A 7,864-nucleotide genomic window follows, 5' to 3' on the forward strand; every position below is an offset into this window, starting at 1 on the left:
ACAATTTAATAATAATAATAATAATAATAATAATAATAATAATAATAATAATAATAAGTTGAGCAGTAGAACTCCAGAACCCCCATTGTCGGCACCAACTATTCTTTTCTGTTTCTTTGTTTGCTTGCTCTGAGACGGGATCTCTCTATGAAGCCCTCGCTGTCCCAGAACCAGCCATGTAAGACCAAGCTCACAGAGATGTGCCTTCCTCTGCCTCCCTAGTACAAGGATTAAAGGTGTGTAGCACCAAGCCACACCATCATTACCACAATTCTCGAGTGTACAAGGACCAACGTCAGTGTGTCACATGTCACAAAGAGCAGGCAACAGTATCGAATTCCTCCCCTCCATGGGGAGACTCCTACATGTACCTGTTAACTATTGCTACATAACAACCACCCCCAAAGTCACAGATCTAATCCACCAGCATCTTAATATATATCTGAGCATATGAAAGGCGTGATTTTGAGAGACTCTGTGTAAAGGTTCTAGCCCAAGCTCTTCTGCCTGCTCCTCCAGATGCTCAGACATTTGCCTTTCTCTGCATAGCCTCAGGGACGCTCTCCGTATACTCCTCTTTGCCTAGCTTCCCCAGCACAAGGCCACACAAGCATAGATGTGTGTTCACGTGATACCTCAAGGGGGGTCAGCACCAGGGACTGGAGAGCAAGGGGGAGCTATACCCCCTTCTGGGAATTTGTGGCAGAAGTTAAGAGTACAGAGTGGTGGCACTTCCTTCATAGCCACTGTGGAGAGGAAACAGCCCCTGACTCGACCAGGGAATGTGAGACCTAAGATTCCGATGTGACCTTATTTGGGAAGCATCAGCTGCCACTGTGTTTTGGTCCACAGAAGTCCTCGGCAGGGGCTTTTGTGAGGAACAGAACGGGGCTATATTGCGTGTCAGGAAGGGAAAGCCCCCAAGTCCCATGGAGTGGATGACTACCTGTGGCACCATAGGCGGTCTTGTCCTGTCTTTGGTCTCTTTTTGGAGGCAAGGTTTCGCTACATAGCCCAGACTGCCTTGGATCCCTGATCCCCCTGCCTCTCCTGAGTACTTGGATCACAGGTATGTGCTGGTATGTGGCTCCTGTCCCCAGTCCCTTATGAACTAACCCCAAATCAACAAAAGCTGGGCTGGCCTGTAGCTTATTTGACCAGCATCTCTGAAGCCCTGGGTTCCATCCCCAGTCTTACACAAGCCTGGTGTGCTAGGGCTCACCTGTAATCTCAGAGCTCAGCAGAGGATTGGGATGTCTATTAGTCAGCATTGTCTAGAGTCACAGACTGTATGGAATGTCTCTACATTAAGGGAATTTGTTGTGTTGACCTCCCCAACAATGGTCAGCTGTGAATTAGAAGTCTGAAAATCTAGTAGTTGCTCAGTCCCATGCGGCTGGTTGTGTCAGCTGGTCTTCTGTAGAGGGAGGTTCCAACAGATGTGCTGGCAAGTAAATGCAAGGGGGCAAAGAAGAGAGAAGCTTCCTTCTTCCAATGTCCTTGTGTAGGCCTCCAGCAGAAGGTGTGGCCCAGATTAAAGGTGTGTACCACTACCTGGGATCTGGGACTTGCTTTGTCCCATGCTGACCTTAAACTCAGAGATCTCCTTGTCTCAGTCTCCTGGGATTAAAGGCATGTACTACCTTGCCTGGGCCTAAGCTTTTCACAGCCACTAGGCCTCAAGATCTCCATGCCAAGATCCGAATCAGAAACTTGTGTCATCCAGCCTCAAGATCGGGATCACAGGTGAGCCCTCTAATTCTGGATTGTAGTTCATTAGAGATATAGTCAGGTTGACAACCAATTAATCCCATTACAAGGAGGTCTAGGTTAACCTTGGCTACTGAGTAAATTCAAGGGCAGCCTGGGCTACAAAAGATTCCATCTCAAAAAAAAAAAAAAAACAACAACAACAACAACAAAAACCCTTCAAAACAAAGCTGGGCTCTCTTTTTCTCTTCTTTTTCTTGCCCCTTCCTCTTGTCTCATTCCCCCATTAAATCTCACCACATGGAAAAAAAAAAAAAAAAGCAAAGCTGGATGGTGGTGGTGGTGCTGGCAGAAGAGGCATCTGCAAGCCTTAGAGGCAAAAGGCAGGTGCATCTCTGAGATCAAGTCCAGCCTGGTCTACAGAGGGACTTCCAGGACAGCCAGGGTTATGCAGAGAGACCTTGTTTCAAACAACAACCAGGGGGCTGGAGAGATGGCAGAGTGGTTAGAGCACTGACTGCTCTTCCAGAGGTCCTGAGTTCAATTCCTGGCAACCACATGGTGGCTCACAACCATCTGCAATGGGATCCGATGCCCTCTTCTGGTGTGTCTGAAGACAGTGTACTCATATACATAACAACTAAATAAATCTTAAGGAAAAAAAAAAAACAAACCCAAGCAAACAAAGCAAACTGCAGCTATTGGCTGGGGGCCTACAACACTTGTGTGTGTGAGCCCTGCAGGAGGGGAGCAAACAGCCGATCAGGGAGATGAAATGCCTGTCTGGACAGCAACCATGCCTTCCTCTCCGGGCTTGACACCCTCATTCACAGACAGGTAAGGCCAAATCTGCCCCTCAACTTAGCATGTCCACTGGTTTCAGAGGTCAGGGTGTGGTCGGCAGCTGGGACATAGTGCAAGAACCTGGGGACAGTTCTAGCAGAAGTGGTAGGGGGAAAGAGAAATGGGACTTTCTATCTCACTCTAAGAGGAGGCCTTGAGACCAACAGGTTCCTTAAACATTCATGAACCTCACCTTAACTAGTACCCTTCTCAATGATGCCCTCCCTTTAACTAGTATCCTTCTCAATGATGCCCTCACCTTAACCAGTACCCTTCTCAATGATGCCCTCACCTTAACCAGTACCCTTCTCAATGATGCCCTCAAATGATGTCCTTACCTTAACTAGTACCCTTCTCAATGATGCCTCACCTTAACCAGTACCCTTCTCAATGATGCCTTACCTTAACCAGTAACTTTCTCAATGATGTCCTCACCTTAACTAGTACCCTTTTTAATGATGCCTTACCTTAACTAGTACCCTTCTCAATGATGCCTTTGCCTTAACCAGTAACTTTCTCAATGATGCCTTTGCCTTAACTAGTACCCTTCTCAATGATGCCCTCACCTTAACTAGTACCCTTCTCAATGATGCCCTCACCTTAACTAGTACCCTTCTCAATGATGCCCTCACCTTAACTAGTACCCTTCTCAATGAAGCTAGCCTCCCTGGGCAGAGTCACAGGGCATGTGGTTAAATCCACCCAGAGTCAGAAACTCATTACTGTCTTGCAGCTGAAGAAGTAGCAGTTAGCGTTATGCAAGAGAAGTTTCTCTGGGGCCCTGCCTGGCTGTTGGGTACCCCTCAGCTGGAATATCCTTTCAGGAAACTGTTGAAAATGGTCCTGTGGATCACCAGGGCCTGAAAATTCATGTATCCTTTGCCTCGCCCATGTAACTCAGCTTCTTTGGAGCAACAGCGAGAGAAGTTGGGCATGACTCTGAAGAAAAGCGCTGGCTGCAGCAGTCCACACAGCCCACTTGTGCAGTAACCGGAAGCAAGCCAAGTGCTCGGCACCGGGAATTGGGTGGGAGCTCACCTATGGACGCTGCTTCAACAACGACATTAAAGCTGTACAACAGCCAGGCATGGCGATACACACCTCTCATTCCAGAGCTTGGGACGTAGAGGTAGGAGGATTGCCGTGGGCTCTAGGGCAGGCTGGTGTGCAAAGAAAGTGAGTTCCAAGCTGTCCAAGGTTGTAAGTGAGACCCTGCCTGAAACAAACAAAAACATTAAACACACACACACACACACACACACACACACACACACACAACTATACATGTAACAAAAAGTAAAAATGTAACCCCATTCATTTAATAAAATATAAACCCTGAGCGCTCAGGCTCTTTTTCTTTTTTTTAATGTATTTAATTTATTTAATGTGAGTACACTGTAGCTGTCTTCAGACGCACCAGAAGAGGGCATTGCATCCCATTACAGATGGTTGTGAGCCACCTTGTGGTTGCTGGGAATTGAACTCAGGACCTCTGGAAGAGCAGTCAGTGCTCTTAACCACCACTGAGCCATTTCTCTAGCTCCAGTGGGACTCAGGGCCTCAAGCTGCTAAGCATATGCTAATGCCCAAGTTAACCTGTAGAGACCAAAGGTTAAGATTACATATCTTTCTCAATTATTCTCCACCTTAATAATATTTCTATTATATATTATACAAATATTATATTATATGATTTATATTAAAATGTATTTGTATATTATAAATATTGTGTTAGTCAGGGTTTCTATTCTGCACAAACATCGTGACCAAGAAGCAAGTTGGGGAGGAAAGGGTTTATTCAGCTCACACTTCCACATTGCTGTTCATCACCAAAGGAAGTCAGGACTAGAACTCAAGCAGGTCAGGGAACAGGAGCTGATGCAGAGGCCATGGAGGGATGTTACTTACTGGCTTGCTTCCCCTGGCTTGCTCAGCTTGCTTTCTTACAGAACCCAAGACTATAAGCCAAGAGATGGCTCCACCCACAATGGGCTGGGTCCTCCCCCCTTGACCACTAGTTGAGAAAATGCCTTACAGCTGGGTCTCCTGAAGGCATTTCCTCAACTGAGGCTCCTTTTCTGTGATAACTCCAGCTTGTGTCAAGTTGACACACAAAACTAGCCGGTACAAATATATATTATCTCATATAAATATATTATATTATGTATACATTATGTCAATATTATTAGTAGTTGCTCTAGCTGGCCTGGAACTCACAGAGAGCCAGTATGTCTGGCCCCACCTTATTTTTTGAGAGAGGATCTTACTGAGCCTGAGGGGGACATTCGTTCAGCAAGGCTGGCTGGCTGGTGAGCCTCTGCGACCTTCTTGTCTCTGCCTCCTTCTGCGTTGAGATTATAGCACGTGGAAGACTGTGCTTAGCTTGTTACATAGGTGCTGGGGTCAGGTTCTTACGGATGCATTCCCCTGTGTAGTGGCTTTAGAGCAGTGGTTCTCAATCCGCGGGCCGTGACCCCTTTGTGGAGGCTGAATGGCTATTTCACAGGGGTCACGTACCATATCTGATATTTGCATAAGGTTTGGGGGGTCACCACAACATGAGGAATTTCTCAAAAGGCTTGAGAATCACTGGGTTAGACTATTGCAACATGCTTATGCAGCCCCCAGGCTGGGGAATAGCATGGACCCGTGTCCGCGAGTGTGTGTGTGTGTGTGTGTGTGTGTGTGTTCACACGCGCGCGCCTGTGCGTTCACTCTATGTGTATCATCCTTAGCGATCATACACCCGTGTTTTGCCTCTCTGGTGTGCCTAGTGTCTGGTTTCTTTCCTGTAGGTTAGGCTGTGCTCCTTGAATCCGCTGCAGAAGTGAGTTCAGCAAGGCTCGGATCCAGACATCACCTGTGGCCAAGGGCCTCAGTGAGAGAGGATTGGAACTCAAGGCAGACTCCTCCCCCTCCAGCCAGAGCCAGCCTTTTAGAGGGAGGCGGGAAAAGTCAAGCTTGGCTGTGGTTGTGTGTGCCCCCTGGTGGCTGGGAAGGGCAGTGTTCATGGTGTTTCTGAACCGTTGGACTCCCTGTCCTGAAAGTTCTAGTTTTGTGACTAGAACTCGTTTTACCTGCTTGGGCCTCAGTTTCCCGAGCCTGATAGGGACTTGGTGACAGAAAGTCTTTGCAGTAAGGGATTAACAAATGACAGCAGCTGTAGTGGTCAATAATAAAATTAAAAGGAATGAGACACCAACCCATTGCTATTGCAGGTACTGTAGGCATGTACACATGTACACATGGCATCTGCGGGATATTTTCATCTCAATCGGCAAAATGTCTCCACCTGACTCGCTAAGTTCCCAATTTCCATCCCACGTTGCCACCGGCAACTCTCTGGGCCCTGCAGTGATCTCGACATCCATCTAGTTACCAAGACGGGTGGCTGCCACACCAATTCCATACACAGATCGCCTATCTTGGGGCTCTCTTGCCTCGGACTCTGCTCATATTCCCAGCATCCGCCCCCTGTGGTTATTGTCACAACCCCCAGTAACCGGTTAAAATCAAAACTCAATGAGCTTGTATTTATCAAGCAGATTTAGATTTATACCAGTAAATTCTCACTCCACAAAACGTCCACACAATAAACTCAGAGCCAAATAATATCGATATAAACTGCCCACCTAGATAAGACAAATTATCCTATAAAAATCCATCCCTTATATAATAGTCATAGCTACCTGTGGCCCTTTAAGGCCACACAGATCTGGGTCGTCCTTCTCTGCCTCCATCTCGGTTCTTCTTCCCTCCTTCTCTCTTCTCTCCAAAACTCTGTGCCTGCCTTACTTTTTCACTGCCCAATCACAGGCCTTGCCTTATCTTGTGCCTGCCCTCATCTGCATATAGACAATCTATAAGCAGCGACTCGGATTTATGCCAGGGAATGCCAGGGGAATACCTCTAGGGTAAGCAGGCAGTTACATGGTTTTAGATCAGCCTTTTGTATATCGTGTTTATGTTTTTAGGTAAGGTCCATTGCCCCCCCCCCCATGTCCTTTAATTTAGTGTGTAACTGAGGCTAACTTTGAACTCTTGCTCTTCTGCCTCTGCCTCTAGAGTGATGGGTTTACAAGCATGCTTTAAAAATTTTTTAAAGACCTATTTATTTATTTATTTATTTTTTATTTATTTCAGGTATAGGATACATTGTAGCTGTCTTCAGACACACCAGAAGTGGGGCATAGAATCCCATTACAGATGGTTGTGAGCCACCATGTGGTCACTGGGAATTGAACTCAGGACCTCTGGAAGAGCAGCCAGTGCTCTTAACCGCTGAGCCATCTCTCCAGCCCGGGACCTTAAATTTTTCTCTTCTTTAAAGATGGGTCTAGGGGTTGGGGATTTAGCTCAGTGGTAGAGCGCTTGCCTAGGAAGCACAAGGCCCTGGGTTCGGTCCCCAGCTCCGAAAAAAAGAACCAAAAAAAAAAAAAAAAAAAAAGATGGGTCTCGTTCGGAGAGATTGCTCAGCAGTTAACAGCGATGGCTGCTCTTGCAGAGGACCTGGGGTCAATTCCCAGCACCCAACAGGGGCTCACAACCATCTGTGACTCCAGTTTCAAGAGAGCTGAGACCTGGTGTTCACACACACATGCAGGCAAACCGCTGATTCAAAAAAAAATTTTTTTTTTTTAACGATGAGGTCTTACTATTTAGTCCAGGTTAAGTCTCAAGCTGGTGATCCTCCTGCCTCAGCCCAGTGACTGCTGGGCTTTAAATATGTCCTTCAGAAACCACCTTCCCTGTCCTGTGAAATAGTCTAGAAATTTATGGCTCAGAGTAGGGATAGAAGGACATAGTGAGTTCCTTTTAGGTATGGGGACAAGGCCTTACACTTCAGTCCAGGCTGGTCTGGACATCTTGCAATCCTCCTGCCTCAGCCATCCTCAGTGCTAGAATCGTAAGCGTGAGTCACTTTGTACACGTGAACCCACGGAATTTGTCATTGGTTGGCCAGAGGCAAAGTTGGTCGGTGACTAGACCAAAGTTGTTGATCTGAGGTGAGGGCTGCTTGTATGCTCAAGCCCTTGGCTTCTGGGGTCTGGCGCTGCAGGCTGAGGTCTGAACAGCCCTGAAATGCCAATCACCACCCCCCTTCGTGTTATTTTTTGAGACAGATTCTCACTCTTTGTCCCAGCTGGGTTTTATAATCTTCAAGAGCACAGGAATAGGTACTCCAACACCCAGCTTTTAAAAAAATTATTTTGAGATAGGGTCCTAGGCTAGCCTGGGTAACTTTAGAATACTTCATTCATGAACAGACAAATAGAAAAAACAAGTTGCAGGCTGGGAGATGGCTCAGCAG

Source organism: Rattus norvegicus, chromosome 12, assembly GCF_036323735.1.
Source record: "Rattus norvegicus strain BN/NHsdMcwi chromosome 12, GRCr8, whole genome shotgun sequence".
Classification (NCBI taxonomy): domain Eukaryota; kingdom Metazoa; phylum Chordata; class Mammalia; order Rodentia; family Muridae; genus Rattus; species Rattus norvegicus.